This window comes from Phoca vitulina, unplaced genomic scaffold (assembly GCF_004348235.1).
Source record: "Phoca vitulina isolate PV1807 unplaced genomic scaffold, GSC_HSeal_1.0 scaffold19, whole genome shotgun sequence".
Taxonomy (NCBI): Eukaryota; Metazoa; Chordata; class Mammalia; order Carnivora; family Phocidae; genus Phoca; species Phoca vitulina.
Window position 1 is genome coordinate 17375931 of NW_022589722.1, and position 26199 is coordinate 17402129.

A 26199-nucleotide genomic window follows, 5' to 3' on the forward strand; every position below is an offset into this window, starting at 1 on the left:
ACTAGTCTACATATGGGACACCTCAGTGGTTCAGTCACTTAAGTGTCTGCCTTCAGCTCAGGTCATGATCCAAGAGTCCTGGGATCGAGTCCCCACATCCATTGGGCTTCTTGCTCAGCGGGGAGCCTGCTTCTCCCTCTGCCTGACCATCCCGCTACTTGTGCTCTCCCTCTCTCTGACAAATAAATAAATAAAATCTTAAAAAAAAAAAAAAGAAACTAGTCTACATGTGTACAGCTGTAAATCACTATCATGAATCTCTATTTGGTGTTGAAAAACAGTTTGTTACCTATTGGTTTAAATGACAGTGCAATGGTTTTCAGCTCTCAACTGTCAGGTGTGTTGAGAATGCCTTAAAAATATGCTACCAACTTTCGATCAATATTTAAAAGTTATTTTTTGCCACAATTGAATGTGTGTGTGTGTGTGTGTGTGTGTGTGTGTAAGGCTTGTGTACACACACACACACATGCACTTCAGATGTCAGTGTCTATTGGATGAAAAACTGAGCTGAACAGGTGGTATGAGGTGGGATAGACTGAGAATCAGCTTGTTATGAGAAGAATGGACAGGCCACAGTTGAGGGATTGAAACTTTAAATTCACTGCAAGGACAGGCAGGTAACAATAGAGAGGGGTGGAGACTAGGATGACCAAGGGACAGAATGTGCTAAAAGGGGGCTCAGCTCTCCTTCGCTGGGTGGGAAGATGACTCTAGTGCTGCCAGACCTTTAGATTTTTTCAGGAGAAACTAGAAATCCATATTTATTTATTGTTTTTGTGACTTCTTCCCGTTTGTAAATGTCAGCAATAATTCAATTAAATAAAACCCTGAGGGCCAAACAAGATACGATTGCAGGTCATTATGGTCTGCGAATGTGTAGTATCAAGCCCGCATACGTTCGGGAAAAGAAGATGGGCCCTTTTGAACGTGTAAGAGCAGTAGCCGGGGCAGAAAGCAGTTTTTTTTGTTTTTTTTTTTGTGGTTTTTTTTGTAGATAGCAATGCAACACAGAGAAATGATTGAATGAACCGTGTAATGACCAAAGTATGATTCTCAAAAAGTTAAAAACATGATTCTTGTAAAAAATAAGATGAACATGTATAAAAATTTATTAAACTAAATGTATGAAGGAATCAGTAGGTGGTAAAGCTACCGATTTGAAGGAGAATCCAAGGAATAGAGACTTAATCGGTCAAAGAATTGCTGAATTGAATTTGCTAGTAGTTACAACACTGGTTAATGTCCTACAGGGCAATAAAACTGTAACCTCTGGTATTACTGGACAGACATGTGCAAGTTAACATAAAACGTCAGTGTCCCCGGGGGCGCCCGGTGGCTCAGTGGGTAGAGCATATGACTCTTGATCTTGGGGTTGTGAGTTCGAGCCCACACTGGGTGTAGAGATTACTTAAAAATAACACCTTTAAAAAACAACAAAACTTCAGTGTCTGGACACTAACGAAATAGCAAAGTCAAGAACAGGTACATTCTTTTAAAGGATTGAATGTCCTTCAGTGGGCTTGTTAAACAATGCCCCAGTATGACATTGAAATGGCATTGTCATCCTCTTCCTTTATTTCCAAGCTTTGGATACTTTTTCTTAAGATCATGGATATTATACCATAGTTATGATTAATGTGGAGTTATCACTCACTTATTTCCTGGTATTTTAAGCTGCTTATTCCTCCCTTGCCAATGTACTGCACAAATTTGACTACTTTTTCAGGTATGTGCTGTAGCCTGCAAAAGGTTTAAACCACTGTGAGCATATTGAAGACTTGCACCCCTCTATATCCAGTTAATGATTGTTTCATTGAATGCTTTATCACGAGGATTTACTTTGAAGTGGATACCGTGCTCTCCGTCATCATATTTGTTTTAGGTTTAAGGAAGTAATTGTACGTATTTGAGCAACGGCTAGGTGTTTTTTTTTTTTTTTTAATGTATGCAATGAGATCAAAGAAGAAGTATGGGGGGGGGTAGTAGAAGGAACTAGAACTTGGTAATTGGCTCTCCACCCCAACAGGTTTAGTCAGAAATGTAATACTGGGCTAAACAATCTTTATGTTGGGAGAGCAGGGAGCCAGGTTTCTTTGTACCTGTTTGTAGTAGGATTCCATGGTATCTTTCTGAATGTGATTTGATCTGCTAGACTGGTAACATGATCCTCAGGATTTGGTCGAGCTGATCTCTCTGGGCAAGAGGGGGTGTCCAGGCCAAAGTAGAATGAAAGGGAAGCTGACCGGGTATTGGTCCTCAGTCAAGCCTAGGGAATAGCAGTAACAACTCTCTGGTATCACTAAGAGGCAACCAGGGGTGGGGATGGCAAGGAGGGAGGAGAAAAGCTTGGGCCAGTGTGTGTCTGGCAGCTGGTTTTCGGGCACAACAGCCAGAACAGACTTGCTAAAGAATACTAATTGTATTTATTAAAGCAACACAACAAAACAAAGTCAAATCAACATCTTGGCTCTGGGTGTGGGCAGAGTAATGTGGGAAGGGGAGGGAGTAGATTTTTTTTTTTTTTAAGATTTATTTATTTTTAGAGAGAGACAGCGCATGAGCAGGAGGAGGTGGGAGGGGGAGAGGGTCTTTAGAGCAGACTCCCCCGCTGAGTGAGGAGCCTGATGCAGGGCTTGATCCCATAACACATGAGATCATGGCCTGAGCCGAAACTGAGTCTGATGCTTAACTGACTGAGCCACCCAGGCACCCCGGGAGGGGGTAGATTTTAAAGAGAATTGTATGCAGATCTTCTCTTTTTGCATAGGTACTGATTAATAATCATTCTTACTAGATTAGACCAATGCTGGAGCTCCTAGTGAAGTTTCTTTTAAGAACAAAGGACCTTTGACAGGTTTAGGCCTCTTTTAAGCCTTTCTCTCTTGCATTTGGCACATTTTTTTTCCTGTTCCCCGACCTTGCCAAGCTGCCTCATTCATTTGTTCTTGAACATTTGGTTTTCTGCCTAGAATACTCTCCCTTCTCCTCTTTGCTGTGCAAACCCTCCTTACCCATCAAGACTCATTCCAAATGACAGTTTTGTGATTCCCCAAGTAGTGTTAGTGTTGCCCTTTGTGGACACCTGTGGCCCTTTCCATTCCTGTTATAGGACATATAGTGCATTGTGTAGTGTGCTCTGCTAGACTGACTTCCCAGGGCAAGGATGTCTTGCTCAGAGTTGAATTCCCTGTTTGGGATGGTGTATCATGGTGCATAGTAGATGCTCAATAAATGTTTGAATGAAGTGAGTCAAGTTACTCCCTTCTGTGTGATTTTCCTTTCTTTCTTTCTTCCTTCCTTCCTTTCTTTCTTTCTTTTTTTTTTTTTTAAAGATTTTATTTATTTATTTGACAGAGAGAGACACAGTGAGAGAGGGAACACAAGCAGGGGGAGGGGGAGAGGGAGAAGCAGGCCTCCCGCAGAGCAGGGAGCCCAATGCGGGGCTCGATCCCAGGACCCTGAGATCATGACCTGAGCTGAAGGCAGATGCTTAACGACTGAGCCACCCAGGCGCCCCTCTTTCTTTTTCTTTCTTTTTCTTTCTTTCTTTCTTTCTTTCTTTCTTTCTTTCTTTCTTTCTTTCTTTCTTCCTTCCTTTCGAGAGAGAGAGAGAGAGAGAGAGCGAGAGAGAGAGAGAGAGAGAGCCCATGCACCCACACAAGCATGGGAGGGGCAGAGGGAGAGGGAGAGAGAGAATCTTAAGCAGGCTCCACGCTGAGAACAGAGCCTGAGGCAGGGCTTGGTCTCATGACCCTGAGATCATGACCTGAGCCGAAACCAAGATTTGGACGCTTAATGAACTGAGCCAACCAGGTGCCCCTCCTATCTGATTTTTCTATCCCAGTGACAGTCAACCCAGGACCATCTTTTTTCCCTTGGAAACTTCTTTTATCTAATTCTCTTTCCCCAACTCTTTGGAATCCTACAAATGGGACATCTCCAGCAGGTAAAATTGCCCTTGTGATGAGGGAGAAGGAATGGGATTGCCAATATCCCATATGGAATATTGTAATTCCCAGTAATACAGTTTTTTTGAAAGAGAGGATAACTCCTAAGGCAGTCTTGTAAATTGGGCTACATTTACTCATTCAACACTTAAACTAACCATCTTATAGATGTTAGGCATTGTTGTAGGTGTTGGGGTGATGAGCAAACATGTCTTTCTGGGGTTGTTTTCTAGAGTAATGTATAACTTTTGAGACTTTTTGTGAAAAATAGTAATATTTATTGAACGCTCATTATGATCCAGGTCCTGTGCTGATTGCTTTACATGTATTAACTCATTTAATCATTGGAACAACCAAATGAGGCAAAGGAGGCACAGAGAAGTAAAGGGCATGCAACTAGTAAGGAGTGGAACAAGGATTCTCACCCAGGAACAAATGCTCTTAACCACTGACCTGTACTGCCTCCCTTACTAGATTGATGAGCCATTTCTAATCTAATGAGAATCTGCATCCCTCCATCCCCTCATAAGTCTTGGAAGTAAAGCATTGTGTTATCGTGAGAACCGGCAGTAGAATTAAAATAAAACTTTTTGGAGGATTGCCAGTACCTGGAGATAGTGAGAAAAAGAGCATGTTAAAGATAGTTTAACCTTATATTTAGGGACAAGTAGAATAAAAATTAGTCATAGAAATCCTGAATAGCCCAAAATACCCAGTTTAGGTGATGAACACTGAGTGCTATGGGCTCACTGACCTGCCTACAAAGCTAAGTAGAATCCCTTTATCACTTCTTGTCCACAAGATCAATTGTGTCCCTGGAATATAACCTTGAACCGACTGGAAGAACTTGATATAAAACAACTTAGCTTCCAGGGTGGAATATCGTCACCATCATTACAGGGACAGTGTATTTGAGGCCTGCTTATTTAGATTATGGCTCCATCAGTCACTTGAGGGGCAATGGAAAGAGAATTAGAGTCAAGAAAACAAAGCTCTAGTTCTTGTTGTACCATCAACTAGCTGTATGATCTTAGACAAGTTCTATAGCACTTTTGGGCCTTGGTTTCCTTTGCAAAATAAAGTGAATGGATAAATATTAAGTCTTTTCCAGCTCTAATATTCTGTGGCTCTGTCTCCCAGAAAAATTAATCATCGAGTCTCCAAATGCATAGGAAATGTAATAATTCCAAATAAAAATACCTAGCATTTTATAGGATTCCACAATATACAAGGTAATTTCACATGTATTATCTAAGACATGTCTTTTTTCCGGTCTTGGCTGCTGGAATGCATGCCTGAATAATTACTAAGATTTTAACTCATTCACTTCATTTTATGTGGGCAAGTCAGTAACTTCTGACATAGCAAGAAAGAACTTGCTTTAAAGTAATAAATATACTAAGATCCAAATAATGTCTTGATTGCATTTTTAAAAGATTTGAGTAGAAGAGTGTGCATAAATTAAAGTATATTTCTGGAACCCATTCTCTGAAAGGAATGATCCTTAAATTCATGTCCCTCTTCTACCTATAAGGTCTCAATTAGTCTTGTTTTTTATTTTATAACAACTGCACAGGAAATGAGTGTATCTTTTGGGATATCTTTTTAAATTTTATTTTTAATTTAACATACAAGTAAAATTGACATTTTTGGTGTTAGTTTTAGCACATGTATACACAATCAGGTTACATAACAGTTCCATAACCCCCTTATGCTGTGCTGTCCTTTTGTGGATACAACCAACCCCTACTTGTAACTTCTGGGAACCACTATCTGTTCTCCATCAACATAGTTTTGCATTTTCAGGAATGTCATATAAATAGAATTACACAATATGTAACCTTTGAGATTTTTTCCCCACAGTATAATGCCTTAGAGTTCATCCAATTTGTTGTGTGCAACTATAGTTTATTCCATTTTATTGCATTTATTACATTGTTTGAATGTACCATAATTTATTACCTTTCATTCATTGAAGGATATTTGGATTGTTTCCTTTTTTTTTTGGATTATAGAACATTTGTATAAGGGTTTTAAATTGAGATATAACTAACATAGCATAAAAAAATCACCATTTAGGGGCGCCTGGGTGGCTCAGTCAGTTAAGCGTCTGCCTTCAGCTCAGGTCATGATCCCAGTGTCCTGGGATTGAGCCTGGCATCAGGCTCCGTGCTCAGTGGGGAGCCTGCTTCTCCCTCTCCGTCTGCCTGACTGTCTGCCTACCTGTGATCTCTCTCTCTCTGTCAAATAAATAAATAAAATTTTTTTAAAAATCACCATTTAAAGGTGCATAATTCAGTGTGAAACCATGTAATTTTCACTACCCCTAAAAGAAACCTTGTACCCATTAGCAGTAAATACTACCACCAGCCCTGTCAACCACCAACCTACCTTCTGAAGTCTCTATAGATTTGCCTCTTCTGGACATTTTATAGAAGTTGAATCATATAATGTATATTCTTTTGTGACTGGCTTCTTTCACTTAGTATGTTTTCAAGTTTTATCCATGCTATAGCATGTTATCAGTACTTCATTTCCTTTTGTTGCCAAATAATACTCCATTGTATGGATATGCCACAATTTATTTATTCATCAGTTGATGGACATTTGGGTTGTTTCTACTTTTTAGCAGTTATGTATAATGCTGCTGTGAATAGTAGTGTGTAAGTTTTGTGGGGACACATTTTCTTTTTGGGGGGATATATATTTAGAAGTTGAATTGCTGGATCATATGATAATTGCATTTATTTATTTATTTATTTATTTATTTTAAAGATTTTATTTATTTATTTGAGAGAGAGAATGAGATAGAGAGAGAGCATGAGAGGGGGAGGGTCAGAGGGAGAAGCAGACTCCCCACTGAGCAGGGAGCCGGATGCGGGACTCGATCCCGGGACTCCAGGATCACGACCCGAGCTGAAGGCAGTCGCTCAACCAACTGAGCCACCCAGGCGCCCTGATAATTGCATTTAACTGAGCAATTGCCAAACTGTTTTCTAAAGGGTCCATACCATTTCACATTCTCGCCAGCAATGTATGAGAGTTCCAATTTCTCCACATCCTTACTAACACTTGTTATTGTCTGTCTTTTCTATTTTAGCCATCCAAGTGTTTGTGAAGTGGCATCTCACTGTGGTTTTGATCTGCATTTCCCTAATGACTGATAATGTTGAACATCTTTTCATGTGCTTATCGATTATTTATATATCTTCTTTGGAAAAATATCTTTCAAACCCTTTTCCCATTTTGTGATGGGCTATTTGACAAATATCCTAAGAGTTTTTTTATATATTCTAGATACAAGTCCCTTATCAGATATATGATTTGCAAATATTTTCTCCCATTCTGGAGGTTATTTTTTTAAGTTTACTTGATGGTGTCTTTTGAAGCACAAAACTTTAAAAATTTTGATGAAGTCTAATGTGTTGTTTTCTTTTGTTGCTTGTGCTTTTGATGTTGTATCTAAGAAACTATCCAAGGTCACCAAGCTTTACTATCATGTTTTTTTCTAAGAATTTTATAGTTTTTAAAAAATTTTTTGAAGATTTATTTATTCATTTAGAGAAAGAGCATGAGTGGGAAGGGCAAAGGGGGAGGGAGAGAGAATCTCAAGCAGACTCCCCGCTGAGTGTGGAGCCCGACACAGGGCTCAGTCTCACTACCCTGAGACTGTGCCACCCAGGCACCCCAAGGTTTTTATAGTTTTAATTCTTATATTTAGTTGTATGATATATCTTGAGTTAATTTTTATGTATGGTATGAGGAAAAGGTCCAACTTCATTCTTTTGCATATGGGTATCCAGTTATGTCAGTACCATTTGCTGAAAAGACAATTCTTTCCCCATTGAATTGTCTTGACACCCTTGTCAAAGATCAATATAACAGTTTATTTCTGGAGTTGCAATTCTATTGCATTGATCTGTATGTCTATCCATATGCTCATCCCACACTATCTTGATTACTAATGATTTGTAGTGAGTTTTGAAATTAGGAAGTGTGAGTACTCCTACTTTGTTTTACTTTTTCAAGGTTGTTTTGGCATTTCTGGGTCCCTTGTATTTCCATATGAATTTTAGGATCAGCTTGTCAATTTCTGCAAAAAAGACAGCTGGGATTTTGATAAGGACTGCATTGAATCTATAGATTAATTTGGGGGTATATTGCCATCTTAACAATATTAAATCTTAAAGTCAGTGAATTTGAGATGTGTTTCCATTTAGTTAGTTCTTTAAATTCTTTCGAAAATGTTTTGTAGTTTTCAATGTGTAGGTCTTGCCCTCTTTTTATTATTTATTTATTAAAGATTTTATTTATTTGTCAGAGAGAGAGAATGAGCACAAGCAGGGGGAGCAGCAGTCAGTGGGAGAAGCAGACTCCCCACTGAGCAGGGAGCCCGATGCGGGACTCTATCCCAGGACCCTGGGATCATGACCTGAGCTGAAGGCAGATGCTTAACCGACTGAGCCACCCAGGCGTCCCAGTGTGGCTTGTTAAACTTTTTCCCAAGTAGTTTATTCCTTTTAAGGTTATTGTAAATGGAAAAAAAAAAAAAATGCTTGCCTAACTTCATTTTCAGATTGTTCATATATAGGGATATAATTGATTTTTCTATTTCAATCTCATATCTTACAACCTTGCTGAACTTGCTTTTTCTAAGAGGGGTGTGTGTATGTGTGTGTGTGTGTTTTCTACATAGAAGGATTTTCTACATAGAAGATTTTGTTATCTGTGACTATAGATAGTCTTATTCTTTCTTTTCAACTTGGATACCTTTTATTTCTTTGCCTAATTGCCCTGGTTATAACTTCCAGTACAGTGTTGAATAGAAGTGGCAAGAGCAGACATCCTTATCTTATTCCTGATATTAGGGGGAAAGCATTCCGTCTTTCTTTTTTATTTTTTATTTTTATTTTTTTTAAGATTTTATTTATTTATTTGATAGAGAATGAGAGACAGAGAGCATGAGAGGGAGGAGGGTCAGAGGGAGAAGCAGACTCCCTGCCGAGCAGGGAGCCCGATGCGCGACTCGATCCCGGGACTCCAGGATCATGACCTGAGCCGAAGGCAGTTGCTTAACCAACTGAGCCACCCAGGCACCCCCGTCTTTCTTTTTTATTATTATTATTATGTTATGTTAGTCACCATACAGTACATCATTAGTTTTTGATGTAGTGTCCCATGAATCATTGTTTGTGTATAACACCCAGTGTTCCATGCAAATACATGCCCTCCTTAATCCCCATCACCGGGCTAGCCCCTCCCTCCACCCCCTCCCCTCTAAAACTCTCAGTTTATTTCCTGGAGTCCATAGTCTCTTATGGTTCGTATGCCCCTCTGATTTCCCCCCCTTCATTTTTCCCTTCCTTCTCCTAATGTCCTCCATGCTATTCCTTATGTTCCACAAAGAAGTGAAACCATATGATAATTGTCTTTCTCTGCTTGACTTATTTCACTTAGCATAATCTCCTCCAGTTCCATCCATGTTGATGCAATTGGTGGGTATTCATCCTTTCTTATGGCTGAGTAATAGTCCATTTTCGATATGGACCACATCTTCTTTATCCATTTGTCTGTTGAAGGGCATCTGGGCTCTTTCCACAGTTTGGCTACTGTGGACATTGCTGCTATGAACATTGGGGTGCATGTGGCCCTTCTTTTCACTACATCTGTATCTTTGGGGTAAATACCCTGTAGTGCAATTGCTGGGTCATAGGGTAGCTCTATTTTTAACTTTTTGAGAAACCTCCACTCTGTTTTCCAAAGTGGTTGTACCAACTTGCCTTCCCACCAACAGTGTAAGAGGTTCCCCTTTCTCCACAACTTCTCCAACATTTGTTATTTCTTGCCTTGTCAATTTTTGCCATTCCCTCTTTCACCATTTGGTATGATGTTAGCTGTGGTTTTTCATAGATGGCCTTTATCAGGTTGAGAAAGTTTCCTTCTATTCCTAGTTTGCTGAGTATTTTTTTATCATGAAAGGTTATTAGATTTTGTCAAATGTTTTTTCTGCATCTATTGAATGATCATGTGGTTTTTGTTTTTTATTCTATAAATATAAGATTACATCAATTGATTTTTTTCATATGTTAAATCAACCTATGTGAAGTTAATCCTGGGATAAATTCCACTAGGTCATTGATACATAATTATTCCTATATGTTGCTGGATTTGGTTTGCTAATATTTTGTGGAGGATTTTTGTGTCTTTAGGGAATATTGTTCTGCGTTTTTCTTTTCATGTAATGTTCTTGTCTGGTTTTCAGGGTAATAGTGGTTTCATAAATTGAGTCAGGAAATGTTCCTTCCTTTTCTATTTTTTTGGAAGAGTTTGTGAAGAATTGGTTTAATTCTGCTTTGGATGTTTGTTAGAATTCACTAATGAAGGCATCTGAGCCTGGGCTTTTCTTTGTGAGAAGTTTTCTTTCTTTTTTTTTTTTTTTAAAGATTTTATTCATTTATTTGACAGAGAGAGAGCGAGAGCAGGAACACAAGCAGGGGGAGTGGGAGAAGGAGAAGCAGGCTTCCTGCCGAGCAGGGAGCCCAATGCCGGGCGCGACCCCAGGACCCTGGGATCATGACCTGAGCCGAAGGCAGATGCTTAATGACTGAGCCACCCAGGCACCCCGTGAGAAGTTTTCTTGATTATTAACTCAACTCTTTACTTGTTATAGGTCTTTTCAGATTTGCATTTCTTCTTGAGTCAGTTTGGGTAGCATGCCTTTCTAGGAATTTGTCCATTTCATGTATGCAGTATGTTGGCATACAATTGATCGTGGTGGTTTTTTTTTTTTTTAGACCATTAATATGGTAGATTACATTGATTGAATTTTGAATATTGGACCAGCCTTGTATCCCCAGGATAAACACCATTAGCTCATGATGTATTATTATTTTTTTATATATTGCTGGAGTTAATTTGCCATTATTTTGTTGAGGAATTTCATATCTTTGTTTATGAGGGATATTGGTCAATAGTTTTATTATCTTTTAATATCCTTGTCTAGTTTGGGTATCAGGGTAATACTGGCCTCATAAAATGAGCTGGAAAATAATCCTTCCTCCTGTATTTTCTGGACAAGACTGTGTAGATTGGTAGAGTATCTTTTATTAATTTTTTTCTCCTCCTGGTATTCTTTGTGTGTGATGTGTGTGATGTGTGATGTGAAAATGTTGCTGAATCAGAGGGACTTCTAATCAGAGGGACTTCTAAATACATCTGCTTTCTATAGTTTTCTCTTAAGCCCTGGGGTTAGAATAAATCTGTTTAAATAGAATGCCACCTTATCTTTTGTTTCTAAACCTTTTTGAGGGAATTGGAAAGATTGAGACAGTTTTTTCAAAACCCTAGTGTTGGTCACATTGGCTGGACATTTTAATGTACTATGATTACTCCATTCATTGGCTAGTCTTAACACTCATTAGGTAACATAAAGAATATGAAAAATGCAAAATATTTTCTGTATAAATGTTTGAAGCATGTTTATTGAAATTATGAGAATTAATGGTCTAGTGTAGTTGAGAGCTTTTTAGCTAGCTCTTAAGTGGTATTTAGTAGGGGAGTGTGTGTGTATGTGTGTGTGTGTGTGTGCGGGTGCGTGTATGTACATGCGTGTGAGGGATCAGTGGTGTCATTTTCCACAGATTCTTTTTTCAGTGTTTTTTTTTAAATATTTTTATTTATTTATTTGAGAGAGAGAATGAGAGAGAGAGAGCATGAAAGGGGGGATTTCCACAGATTCTTTTTCTATTTTAGTGGCTATAATTCAGGTTTTATAGTGGGTATGTTATACAATCAAAGGTCACATCTACATTTTTTTCCATGTAGATGCTTTGTGTTCACAAAGGGCATATTTGCAGAAGTTTTGTATGTGTCTAGACCAACTCATATCACAGCTGAAGAAATTAAAATCCAGAGGGCATTATTAAATCAAAGATATATCTCCCAAGTCATTGAAAGTCATTTTTTGAAGGACATACTAAGGAAGACTTCTCAATTCTATTCTTTCATGTAACATCTTTTATGTTTTTACGCTTCTGATTTTAAAAAACTTCTATAGTATTTCCTTTAAAATGATTTTCTTATTAATAGCATCAATATGAAATTTAACAGCTAGGTGAAAGGAAGTTGGATTTTCTTCTTCTTCCATTTGGTCCTTCAGTAAGCCTTCTAAGGTCACTGTAGTAGATCCTAACCCTGACAGGATAATCTTTGGGCTGAGTGACCCAGTAAATAACACTAACCTTACTCCCACTCCCTTGCACCCCCACAAGAAGAGTCAGTTTCCAGTGACAACACATTTGAGCTTCTGGCATATTTTCTCCTACCATAAATCAGTCATTTGGAGAAGAGATACTTCCTTTCAAATGTGTATTCTCAGGCTCATATAGCTACCAAATCCTAGACATGGCATATAATCACATTAGCATACAACTGTGGGGTAAGGCAAGTGGGAAATTCCTAGTAGGTAGGACCTTCAGCACAACCCAGGTTTAATTTTAACCTTCCAATGAGACTCCTCTGAAGGAGATAAAGAAGAAGAGCTATAATCAGGATGTTGTAGGCCTGTTTGTAGCAGCTTGCCTGGAACATAGTAAGTACTTTACATGACAAGTTCTTTGTGAGAACTAAAAATCCCTTTGTGGCTTAAAACATCCTAGTGTTTTAATTTGGCAAATAAATACTACTAAAAACTAAGATATATTTATTATATTCAGCATCAGAGAAGTCACCATCATGTCCTATGAAGGAGTCTTTAGTCTTCCTTCTTATGTTGTTTTATTTTTCTAGCATGTCTCATACCCTGCAGACTTTAAAAAGCACACATAATTATCTTGTCTTCTCGCTTTATAGATCATGTCATGCTTCCTCATTAAAGCTTCCCCACTCTTAGGTTTTTTATGGAATAACTTGTTATTTCATGGAGTCTTATTAGACCCGAGTGTAATAATATTCTGTGTGCCGTGTGGGTTGAATAAAATACTATTAATATTGTTAATTTGTTAAAAGAAATCTAAAAGTAGTGGTGTGTTTGCAAAACTCTTGAGCCGAATAAAAAGCTTAATATAGGATTTGCAGAAAACCTAGATTTCTTCTGACGTCTTATCGTCCAGATGCTTTTAACTGCAGGCAACGGGGTAAAAACATGCATGTGACATCTACAAACCAGAAAGTGATGACAGTGGGCAGAGTGGAGTGCTATAAAAATTTTATCATCACATTTGAAGTGATCATATTGCTTATTAATGGCAGAAATTCAAGTTCTAACAAGTGGCAGTTTTAGTCTGTGTTTCACTTTGCCATTTTGCTTTCTTTTGCTGGGCTCCTCTTTGCTTTCCCCCTTGTTTCTCTGCTCTGAAATTTATGAGCCACTTCTCTCATCTTTTGACAGCCTTGACCTGGTGCTCTCAGAAGTCTAAGCAGTCAACTCTAATAATGATCTGCTGCTGGTTTTCTGTCCTTGTGACCACACCATAGAAAGGCAGGCCTCTGGAGCCTCATGCAATGTGTGAGGATCAAGAAAGGAGGGGAATGTTGAATCTGTTCTTTAGTTGGAGTCAAGCCACCTAACTCCTTCTTCTTCTCCTACCCCTCCTCCCCCCACCTTCTTCTTCTACTTCTTCTGGCTACGTTTAATTTAAGTGGCATGGAATTAGAACTAACAACAACAATAAAAGCAATTAAAAAAAGTTTTTTAAGAGAGGCCTAGATTGAAGGACTGCCCCATTCTAATTAGTTTTGGGGGCTTTGGATGAGAAGCCAAGTTGTGTTTACTTTATTTAGTTTTAAGAGAAGAATATTATTTTTCAGTCCTAAATAAAAAAATTTAGCTCCTATGAAAACTCTACTTTTCATGTTTTCTTTCTTTCAAATTTTTCAAAATGTCAAGGTTGGTGGTTTTCCAACTTTTGGTCTTAGTACCCCTTCACATTGTTAAGGATGCCAACAGTGAAAAAGGCAAATATATCTTATTATTATGAAAATAGTTTTGAGCTCAGGGATTCCAGACGTGTGCCTACCACATCTTGAGGGCCACTGGTCTAGGAGGTGTTTATGTTGCCTGAACAAAGGAAATCAATAAATCAGTCCCAGAGATTCCTTATTAGCTACAGATTGATGTACCCAAAGTGGGCTGCCTTTCAACTTCCTGAATTTTTCATACTTAAGCCAGCCATGTGCAGAGACATGACTGAAGATGATGGAATGAAGACAAATGAGCCAGACTTTTCCCACAAATCTGAACAGGAATATACTATTATGGGCTCTGTAGAAGAGCTTTGAAGGCTATTATTCCAGCAATTCTAGCAATTCCCCCAGTCAACAGAAAGGTTGAAAGACTAATATAATGAATACCGCTATTCTCTTCTTAAGATTCACATTTTGCTACATTTGTTTTATTTTTCTTCCTTACATCCCCTTTTCTCTCCCAGTCAGTCTTTCTCTCTCTCTATACACACACACACTCTCTCTCTCTCTCTCTTACTTTTATCCTGGACCATTTGAAATAAGTTACAGACATCATGACTTTCAGCCATAAGAATTTCGGCATGTGTCTCCTAAGAACAAGTACTTTTCCGTGTAAACCAGGTGGACTTAACACAATAATAACATCCTATGTAAGTTCATATGAAAATTTACTCAGTTGTGGGGTACCTGGCTGGCTCAGTCCATGGAGCATGTGACTCTTGATCTTGGGATTGTGAGTTGGAGCCTCTAATTAAAGATCATATATTGCAATTTGTGGCCAATTATTATGTCTTGCAAAAAATTTTTTTTTTTAAGTTTGAGAAATATAAGAAAGGAAAAGTCATGCATAATTCTATCGTGCCATATTGCATATCCCTTTTCAGGATTCCTATATGCAAAGTTTCACATAATTATAAAACTATGGTACATAGGATTTGGTATTCTGTTTCTTTGCAATTAACATTATGTCAAACCATTTCCATATTGTTTTTTTTTCTTTTTTCCACATTGTTTTGAATCTTGCATAGTATAGAACCATTAAAATTACTGAAGAACAAGAAAATTATTGTCCAACAAGAAAAATGTTGGACATGTGTTGTTTTCCAATTTTTTACTGTAACCAATGATCCTGTGTTGGTAATATGTAGATAAAAAGAGTGGACTGAGGGCGCCTGGGTGGCTCAGTCGGTTAAGCCTCTGCCTTCAGCTCAGGTCATGATCTCAGGGTCTTGGGATTAAGCCCCACATAGGGCTCCCTGCTCAGTGGGGAGTCTGCTTCTCCCTCTCCCTCTGCCCCTCCCCACTTGTGTTCTCTCTCTGTCAAAAATAAATATATAAAATCTGAAAAAAAATAAAAGAGTGGATTGAGGATGAGAATAGAAAGGGGTGAAGGAGGCTGGAGAGTAGGAATACAATCTGTTTGCAATTTAGCCTTTGGAGAGAGAAAGGCAGCAGAGATAAGATATAACTTTGTCCCTGCCTTAGAAAGGTGATAGACATGTTCAAGAGGTAGAGAATGGAGAATGTTGATAGGTCAGTGGCCTATTTTGTTCTGCTGGATTTCACAGGAACTTAACATGATTGTTCCTAAAACTATAGAACTCATGTTGAAAAGAGATTTGGAAATTTTCCCATTAACTACATGATGCTAATTGTATTAATAAAAATTACTAAAAGTTTTTCCTATGAGACAATGAAGAGATGAGGGTCATTGTTATGAATATAATGTTTTCATTAGTTTAAATTTTTTGTTTTTAAGATAAATTCCTATAAGAATCCTTGGTTAAAAGGTATGGCTATTTCATCGGTTTTTGATCCACACTGTCAAATTGTTTTCAAAAAGAATAGTAACAGCTTATATTATATACCCTCTTATGTTCATGGACTTGCTTCAATGTACATTGACCAGCACTGGGAGTTTCCATTTTTATTTTTTTTTAAAGATTTTATTTATTTATTTGACAGAGAGACAGAGACAGAGATAGTGAGGGAGGGAACAGAAGCAGGGGGAGCGGGAGAGGGAGAAGCAGGCTCCCCGCTGAACAGGGAGCCCGATGTGGGACTTGATCCCAGAACCCTGGGATCATGACCTGAGCCGAAGGCAGATGCTTAACGACTGACCCACCCAGGTGCCCCTCCATTTTTAATATATAAGAAATGATACTTCATTGCTTTAATCTGCATTTCTGATTTTGAAAGAAAAGTAAAAAGACATTTTGTTCTAGGTTTGCTCTTTTCTTTCTAATGAATTGGTTGCTCCTGTTCTTTATTCACTTCATCATTTGTGGTCCTGCTGTTTCTTTACCAATTTTCTTGAGTTCTTTTTGTTCTTTTTTTCTTTTATTATGTAGGTATTTTCTCTAGGCTGCTCTTTTGCTTTAAAAAAATTGTTATTATTATTACTATTATTTTGCAGTATAGTCTGTTGCTCTTTTCCTTTGTATTTATTTCTAAGTTTAGGAAGTTATCACCTCATTAGAGATCTGGTAATGATTCTATTTAACATGCTTTGTTATATAGTAAGAGATAAGGGAAAAAACTTTTTTCCAAATTATCAAGCCATCATTACCATGCTATTTTAATTTTTTTTTTTTTTTTTTTTTTTTTTTTTAGAGAGAGACGGGGGTGGGGCAGAGGGAGAGGGAGAGAGAGAATCCCAAGTAGCCTTCATGCCCAGTGTGGAGCCTGACACAGGGCTCAATCTCATGACCCTGAGATCATGACCTGAGCTGAAATCAAGAGTCGGACACTTAACCGACTAAGCCACCCTGGCGCCCCATTACCATACTATTTTAAAAAATACATTTTTTCTTTATTGCTTTGTGCTGTCTTTTTATCATAAATTATTCTATATTTGTCTATTTCCTGGCTATCCATTCTCTTTCATTGATGTGCCTAATTTTTATGAGTGTTAAGTATGGAGCACTTTTATTATTAACTTTTGGTTTGAGTTTTTACAAGTGGATAGTAGGTATTTTATTGATCCAAATATTAGGAACTGATCTTAGGCATAAGAGTTGGGGCAAAATAAAGAAACTCATAATTACAACTTTATCTGAGTTTTTCTAACCACATGGTTGTGTGCTGTTCTTGCCACATTTACTTAATATATTTCTTTGAATGCTGATTCAAATTTTATTTCAAAATGAGGGGAAACATTTAAAAATAAAATTTGCCTTTTTTGTTAGAGGCAGAGTTTAAGGAAAAATGCTAATGATTTTGATTAGTTGGGCAATCTCTTATCTATCTATTCATTTGTTTATTTTATGTTTATTTTGGGTGAACAGTCTCTCCCCAGTAATACTGCAGCTCTTTTTGATTGAAGAGGATATCCCTTTCCCTGTGATGGCCTTGATTTCTGTGTTCTGTGTACTGGCAGGTATCTGAGCTGAATAGGTGGTTGGTGACCTTAGCATAGGTGTTATGTAAGGAATTGTCACCTTCCTTTAGAGTGAGCGTCCCGTGGAGTCAGAGGAGTCAGTAAGGCATAATGGAATCAAGAGGCGTGTGTGCTAGCCCTGACTCTGACACCAATTAATTACTGTCTGGGGCTCAGTTTCCTCATTAGTTGAATGAATAGGTTGGCCTACTGACCCCCAGTGTTTTTCCCGTGCTGACATTCTGTGATTCTCTTTCCACGAGATGTTACCACTAAGAATCCTCATTTCCATGTTGCCTTCTAAAATAAGCAACATGGAAAAGAGAATATGAAAACCAGAGTTTAATTAAAATATTTTGAAGTGTCATTGGTGAGCCTGGAGGGCATTGGTGCAGCTTATGGATGGCAGATATGAAAGGTCTGGTCTAGAATGTTCTGCAACAAGTACCAAGCCCCATTGCTCTTTTGGGATCCTATAATTAATTGGCATAGATTTTAATTTTTCTTTCAGAAGCACCCATTCTTCATATTAGATATGGGGATTTCTATATCCCTTTTTACTTTATATTTTGGGTATTAGTAATATTTGATTGTTTGGTATATAAAAAAACAGTCACTTAGGTTTTGACACTGTCTTAACCATATATAATAGGGGTTATTTTTTTAAAAAATTGTAATTAACTAGCTTTAAAAAAAACTTTTATAGGGCCACCTGGGTGGCTCAGTTGGTTAAGCGTCTGCCTTCGGTTCAGGTCATGATCCCAGGGTCCTGGGATTGAGCCCTGAGTCTGGCTCCCCACTCAGCGAGGAGCCTGCTTCTCCCTCTCCCTCTGCTGCTCCCGCTGCTTGTGCTCTCGTTCTCTCTCTCAAAATAAAATAAATTTAAAAGAATTAATAAAAAAAATAATTCTTACAACTCAGCAATAAAAAGACAAATAATCCAATTAGAAAATGCAGAATCTGAACAGACATTTCTCCAAAGAAGATATATATACAAATAATCAATAAGCACATGAAAAGTTGCTCAGTATTACTAGCCATCAGCAAAATGCACATCAAACTACAATGAGACACATTTCACATCCACTAGGATGGCTAGAACCCAAAAGCAGATCATAAGTGTTGGCAAGGATGTGGAGAAATTGGGGCCCTCATACACTGCTGGTAGGAATGCTGATGCTTTGGAAAACAGTTTGGTGGTTCCTCGAAAGATTTAACATTACCCAATTCTACTCCTAGGTATTTACTCAAAAGAATTAAAAACAGGTATTCAAAACAAAAACCTGTGCACACATGTTCATAGCAGCTCTGTTCACAATAGCCAAAAAGTGGAAGCAGCCCAAATACGGAAACAACCCAAATGTCCATCAATGGATGAATAGATTTAAAAATGTGGTATATTCATACAATGGAATATTATCTGGTCATAGAATAGAAATGAAGCACTGATACATGCTACAGCACAGATGAACCTTAACAAATATAATGCTAAGTGAAAGAACTCAGTTACAAAAGACTACATATTGTATGACTCCATAGAGTAGAGTAGTGGTTGTCTAGAGGTAGGGAAGGGGGAAGGGCTGGCTGGAGGAAAATAGGGAACAACTTCTAATGGCTACAGGGCTTCTTTGCAGGGTGATGAAAATGTTCTCAAGTTGATTGTGATGATGGTTGCACAACTTTGACTAAAAACCGTTGAACTGTATACTTTCCGTTGGGGAATTCTTAAAAAAAAAAAAGATTTTATTTATTTATTTATTTGAGGGAGAGAGAGAGAGAGAGCACAAGCAGGGGGAGTGGCAAAGGGTGAGAGGGAAGCAGGCTCCCCGTGGAGCAGGGAGCCTGACACCGGGGCTCAATCCCAGGACCCCAGGGTCATGACCTGAGTCGAAGGCAGACGCTTAACTGACTGAGCCACCCAGGTGCCCCTCCATTGGTGAATTCTATGGTATATGAGTTATATGTCAGTAAAGCTGTTTTTAAAAACAGTGTGAGTTCTAGAGAATTATAATGTACATTTGAATTCCAGTTCCATCACTTACTGTAAGCTGCGCAACCATGGGGAAGTTGCTTAACCTCTCTGAGTCTGTTTCCTTATTTGCAAAATAGGGATGATGGTAGCAGTGTTTATATAATGATATCCTTGTAAAGATTAAATGAGATGATGCATACAAATATGAACTCCCTGTCTAGTTCTGTCATTAATATCAACTATGAAGATGATGAGGAGACTGAGAAAGAATGGGTAGGTCTTAGACAAGCAGAAATGAGAGGAAAGAACTTATGGAGTAGGTAGTAAGGGTAGGATTGAGCTTGCTTTGCTTGTGGCCCTGGAGAAGAGAGCTTGTTGAAAATATTTACAAGCCAGAGGTAGCAATCTCTCAGTGGTTTTGGCTGATGGTGATGCTCAGGATGATAGTGGTGTCATGTGGGGTAACATATCACGAAGCTGGGTCACATTTGTTATGGTGCCAGACTGGGCTGCAGAAAAATCCTGGAGAGGAAAACAGAGAATCTGAAGAAAGTTGTTTTTTTAAATCTTGCCCTGCTGTGGCCTGAAGCCTGTGTCTGCTTATCCAGACGTTAACTGGAGAAAAAGAAGTAAGCCTTGGCTTGAGTTGCCCAATCTTGTGGCTCTGAGTAGGGTTGTGTGAGAAAGGGACGTAATCTCTGATCTTTGGCCCCTCTACATTTAAACCATGGGTAGGGTGGGGCTGAGGTAATATGTGGCCCTCAGTGTCAGAACCTGTGACTTAGTCTCCTACCTCAGGGAGGTTCAGTCTCCTGCTATCATTTGTCAGGGGCCTCTGAGAACTAATCTCGAATGTAGCAAAAACGAATTGGAAATATCCAGTGAGTTGCCAGGAGCCTGCAGTCAGATGACAGAATTTAATGTGTAATCCATGTTCGAGCCCTTCCTCAGACTCCTTATTTTTGTGGTTGGGACTAAAATTTTAAGGCTTGCTGAGTGAATCTAATATTAGGAAATGCATCATCATGTTTTCCTTTCTGATAATTACCGTCTTTGCTTCCATTACTTCTAGCTAAGGATCATCTCCCTAGTCAGCCTTTGCCAGAAAACCCAGCCACTGGTGTGAGTGGCCCCTCAGGGCCCAGCAGCCCAAGCATCTTGGACCCCAGAGCCCGGCTTAGGGCCTATATAGACAGCCACCCTGTAGTCATCTTCAGCAAGTCCACGTGCAAGCGCTGTGCAGAGGTAAGGCTTCAGTTCCAGGAGCAGCAACACACTGTTGCCTTGAGAAAGTTGAGACTTCTGAGTTCTGCTGTAAACAGTTGGATTTCACCTGAGGAAGGGGTTTGGTGTGGGTGTAAGTTGCTTCAGAGTTCTTGGAGAGCGATGCTTTGAGAACAAAATGTTGCTTGAGTAATCTCCTGAGCTTTTGCAAAATACTAGATGTTTTCTCAAGGTCAGGCAGATTTGGGGTGGGTGAGCTCCCAAACCAGGTGACTGGTTGCTCTTTTAGGCATTTCTGTAGAGAATATTTTCTAAGGAGCTGTTACTTAAGGTACTCCTAAATTTTGATAAGTACCTCTTCATGCTCATTATGGGGAAAATGACTTCCCAAAGAATAAACTGTGCTTCCTACTTGGTTCTTAGTCTTAGATTATCTGAGAGAAAAGGGCAGTGATCACAGCCATGGGGAGGGTTGGTTTAGTCCACCGTGATTTAACCACAGAATGATGTCGAGAATTGAAAGACAAACCTGATCGGGTGCTTTATGGGAAGGTTGAGGATGTTTAAATGTCACTGAAGCTTAGCTTTAAATTATACTCAGGATAGCTCTAGGACTAGACACAGTGGATTCTTAAGTCAACATAACTGGCCTTCTGTCAGGGTTCACCTGTAGGGTAATTTATTAAGTTTAATTTTCTCTTAGTTTGTCTATCTCTTGACTTCTTTTCCAGCTCTCAGAGAGGTTGACCTCAGAAACCTTTTATTCTGGAAGCCTTACACAGAGAGGCTTCTTGGACTCCGTGTGTGTGTGTGTGTGTGTCTTCCCTTGTTCTAAATAAGGAAAAAGGAAAGGTGGGCAAGCAGTGGAAACACTGAAAGTAGGCAGAACTTTTCATATTTGTTTCTCACCCAACATAGTCTGCTTCATTGTCATCTGGGGCCTCATCCCTATTAAAGCCATTGTGGAGCCTTTTGCGCAGGACATCATGTTGGGAACAGGGTTGCAAAGAGGTAGGAGACAGAGTCCCATCCCTAGGGGGTTTAGTCAAACTGAGAAGGTAGACCTTGGGTTTAAAAAGAAAAATGATCTGGAGCACCTGGGTGGCTCAGTCGGTTAAGCATCCAATTCTTGATTTTGGTTCAGGTCATGATCTCTGGGTCCTGGGATGGAGCCCCAAGTTGAGCTCCACCCTCAGTGGGGAGTCTATTTCTTCCTCTCCCTCTGCCCTCCCCCCCCCGCTCATGCTCTCTTTGTCTCTCTCTCAAATAAATAAATAGAATCTTAAAAAAAAAGAAAAATGATCTAAGGTAACCGATGCTAAATTCTAAGTGATTAGCATAGGCAGTAAACATTAGAGAATTTGGAAGAGGCTGTATATTAGAAATCTGCGTAATTCCTGGCCTCTGGGAGCTTCATTATATAGCCCTAGTGCTCTTTTGAGGCTCTTCTCCCTTGTTAGTGTAATCTGTAAAATGAAGGGCTTGGACTAGTTGACTGTTGAGATTCCTTTTAGTTCTGAAATTATGGAGTTGTCTATAGTCTTTTCTGTTTCCAAATAATGGTGAGGAGCCTGAACTCTGAAGTCAGAGTTTGGACCTTGCTTTTGTGACTTATTAGCCATGTGATCTTGGTTAGGTTTTTTACCTGTTGTGTCTCAGTTTCCTCATCTGTAAAATGTGGGTAATAATACACCTATCTCATAAGTTTGTCATGAGGATCAAATTAGCTAATATTTGTAGAAGCCACAGAACATGCCTGGCACATAGTAAATGCTACATAATGTTTTTTAAATGAAAGAACTACTTGCCCTTCCTATTTTCCTATCAGGACTTCACACCTTGGATGGTGATCTTCCTTCATCATTATTGAGCCTCAATTAAGTGGAAATCAACAAATATCTGACTCTATTCCCGGTATAGTTACTCCTATTATGAAGTGGCCGTTTTTTTCTAAACTAGCCTCTCCCTTCGAAATTATGCACATGGTGGTGTAATGGAAGGAACACCTGCAGTTAAAAGGGCTCAGTTCTCATTCTGTAAATCAGTTTCCTCAACAGTAAAGTTGGCAATGCCACCTTATCTACTATACTTGCTAACTACACAGCTTCATGATGAAAACCAAGTAATTTCAAATCCATGTGAAAGCACTTGGAAGCATATAGTGTAGGCTTGTATTAGGAGCCACCACTGAGCGCCTACCATGTGCCAGGCAATGTCTGGTCACTCTCCTTATATTTTTTAAAAAAGATTTTATTTATTTATTTGAGAGAGAGATTGCATGCGTGCAAGTGTGAGGGGGGGAGGGCAGAGGGAGAGGGAGAGAGAGAATCTCAAGTAGGCTCGGCGCTGAGAATGGAGCCTGACATGGGGCTCCATCTCATGACCCTGAGATTATGACCTGAGCTGAAATCAAGAGTAGGACTCTTAACCAACTGAGCTACCCAGGTGCCCCAACATTACTAAAGAATTGGGAAATTGCAGTTTTGACTCTGCTGTAGTCCTGCAGTGAAGGAGGGCTAACGTGGTCAGGATTGCTGGGTTTCATTGCATGCTCCCTGCAATCTCGCATCTCTTTGACCTGTAGTTACTCTTATTTCTACTATCTTCTCCCTGAATTCTACTAACTTCTTCATTTCCTAACTCTCCTCCCTGACTCTAAAAAGACAAAGCCTTTTTTTTTTTCTCAATTAAATGTACTCTAGGAACAATGAACATTTCCTGTAAAATTTGTGGTAGGGGTTTGTATATTTATAGTATTAAAATGTATAGTAATTCTGGAAACTTTATTTAATGTCATTATCCGAATAGTTCCTGGGTATGCCAGGTCTTTTGGACAAGCATCCCTTGGTTTTACCTTGACAAATACCAGTTCCTTAGCTTTTCTGAATACATAATATATAAGCTGTTTTCAGATTTGTGCCAAATAAAATGGAAATTAACTTTCAATGTCTTTGGCTGTGAAGGATGATTTAGGTGTCTCTTTTTGTAAAAATAGTGATTTTCTTTTGTGAGGGTACAACTTATAGACTTGACTGCTCATGGTTTTTTAATTTTAATTTTTATTATTTTTAAAAATTACCTTGAAGTAGCATTTTCCCAGGTTATTTCCTTCAGTTTTGATCTTATCCTTTAACAGTTGTGATGTGAGTAAATCAGAATGGAGAAACTTCATTTTTATATCTGTACTTGGCCTGATGAATTTATATTTCTCTCTGGGATGAGTACTGTAATTTGCATTGACTCAAGTTGGGAAATGCCCACAAAGAAATGAACTTCTATGTAAGTTTCCTGATTGTTGCATAACACATTAAGGTGTGTGATTTGCCTGCATCCTGCTGTGAAGACTGGGTTTTAAAACGCAAAGATAACTTCCTACCTCTTCAGAAAATGTGATGTTTGTTTCTTATGGATATTTCAATGGGAAATTACAAGTATGAAGTTGGAATTAGCAAATGATGTCTCGTAGCTTATCTATTGCCTGACACCCAGATCCACTGCCATTTCTCCGTAGTGTTTTTACAGGCAAAGTTGACCATCCTCTACTTTTATCAATTAGAATATTCTGGAAACCAGTGCTAATGATATTCAATACAGATCTTTAATCTTGTACTGTGGAGCAATGTGAAAATTTCATCAGAGCTAAAATAATCTACTAAAGAGTTTCTTGCCGAGGGGTCACGTGTACTCTGGAATCTAGAGCTGATATTTTCTACATTTCACATATTGTCAAATTTTGATACTTTTAGGAGCTGTTTTTAGGATTACTCTCTAAATCTGGAAAACTTGTTTTCTGTAACAAACTGCAAATGGTTTATTTCTAAAATTAAGTGGCTGAGGAAGCCTTAAGACTCCACGATTTTATATGTGTTTTAACTTTTTTATTTTTAGTCTTAGAAAATGAGCATTGGAATATGAATTGACTTTTGTCCAGATGGTCTCCCAGCTGTAGCTTTCCTTGCCCTTTCCTTAAAGTCCCTCTTTACTCACCCCATCACTCTTCAAAAAGATTCTTATCTTTTTAACTGTATGTTGCCAGGGGGAGCTGAATTCCTACCAGGGCACAGATACTGCCCCGAGGAGGATAAGAGGAGGGCCGCTGAGGTTGTGTGAATAAACTTATTCTCCCATTTTTATCAAAATGTTATCTTTGGTCCTATACAATTGATAGAAATCTTTCAGCCTACTGTTTTAGTAGTTAAATTAGGATGGGATGAGAATACATTCTCTAGATTGTTAATTTCTGTGAACTCCAGGCCATAGTTCTGTCTGACCTTTTTCATTTTATTGTAGAAGCTGGAGATGGTTCTAAGCTGTCCTAAGGATTAATGACAGGCTATTATGTCTTATATATAAATATCATTTTAAAGCCTCTTTTATCAGTAATTTAAGTGTTATTTAGTGGTGCAAGTTTGGCAAAAATAACTCTTATCCTTCCAGTAAAATTTTTTTTACCATTATAATTTGTGTAATCTTGGGACACCTGGGTGGCTCAGGCGGTTAAGCGTCTGCCTTTGGCTCAGGTCGTGATCCGATGGTCTTGGGATCGAGTTCCACATCGGGCTCCTTGCTTAGGGGGGAGCGTGCTTCTCCCTCTGCCTGCTGCTTCCCCTGCTTGTGCTCTCTCTCTACAAATAAATAAATTAAATCTTAAAAAAAATAATTTGTGTAATCTTGAGCATATGACTTTTGTAATTGATTTGTTGGTTGAGGTTTACTCGGCTAAAAAATAAATAATATGTTAACTATTGTAGGATGTGGTTTTTTTCTTAGAGTTTCCACATATGTTTTGGAAATAGTACATATTCCAGTGCCTTTTAAAACATGGTTAATATTAAACCCATTTTATAGTGGGGTAGACGGAGTCACTAAACATGTAAAATGTATTTTATGAAGCTATATAGGTGAATCATTGAACATAGAGTGGAATCAACAGACTTCAAATACCCATTAAGTATCATTACTGTCGGCAGGGAGAGTCTTGTGGGTTGTATAAAAATGGGCTGGTAAGTTTGCAAAGGGGAAGCTGATTAAAGAGGAAAGTAAAAAGCTGGAGAGAAGGCTTTAAAAAAAATTCTCCCCCTTGTTTTTCCAGGTAAAGAAGTTATTTAAGTCGATGCGTGTTCCTTATTTTTTGCTCGAACTTGATCAAGCAGGTAAGATTCTGCTTAATATGTAAATTATATCTGCTGACTGTAATTTTATTTAATCTACTTTGTTTGTTTTTTTATTTTTCTCCTTTGAGGGTTTTATTGTTTAGTGAGCTCTTTCCAGTGGATTCCTTTTTTTGACCATTTAGCTAGGCCATTCTCTGGGACTAATGATCATATTTGCCTTTAGTCATTATCTCATCAATAGCCTTGATAGGAGCTTCCTGTTGTTGAAATAATTCTTCCTATTAACCTGGAGTCTAGTTACAGGTACAGTATTTGCTGGTTTCATGGTAAGTTTAATATTTTTGCAAATTTGCCACCTTTCTGGTAAGTCATATCAAATAGTGTTTGAAAACAAAAGAGAAGAGGCTCAGCTAGCAGGATACGGTAATTGGGATAGAAAGCTCATTTCTGGGGTCAGGAGGAAGGAGGTAGTTGTGGGGCAGGAAACTCTTATTTGTCTTTAGAAGGCAGGTTCCCTAACACAGAGAGAGTCAGGTAATAGCTGCCACCTGTTGAGGGCTGGTGCTTCCTAGGGACTGTGCTGGGCTTGTATGCAAA

The 26199-nt window shown here is 38.6% G+C and overlaps 1 protein-coding gene across 1 annotated transcript in view; it reads left to right on the forward strand.

The window, feature by feature from the left end:
- The window catches only part of TXNRD1 (thioredoxin reductase 1), a 115878-nt gene that overhangs the window by 3816 nt on the left and 85863 nt on the right, over positions 1 to 26199 (forward strand). The window contains exon 2 of the mRNA XM_032416232.1: positions 25581 to 25641. The gene's annotated coding sequence lies outside the window, so the exon portion shown is untranslated. The remainder of the gene's footprint in view (positions 1 to 25580; positions 25642 to 26199) is intronic.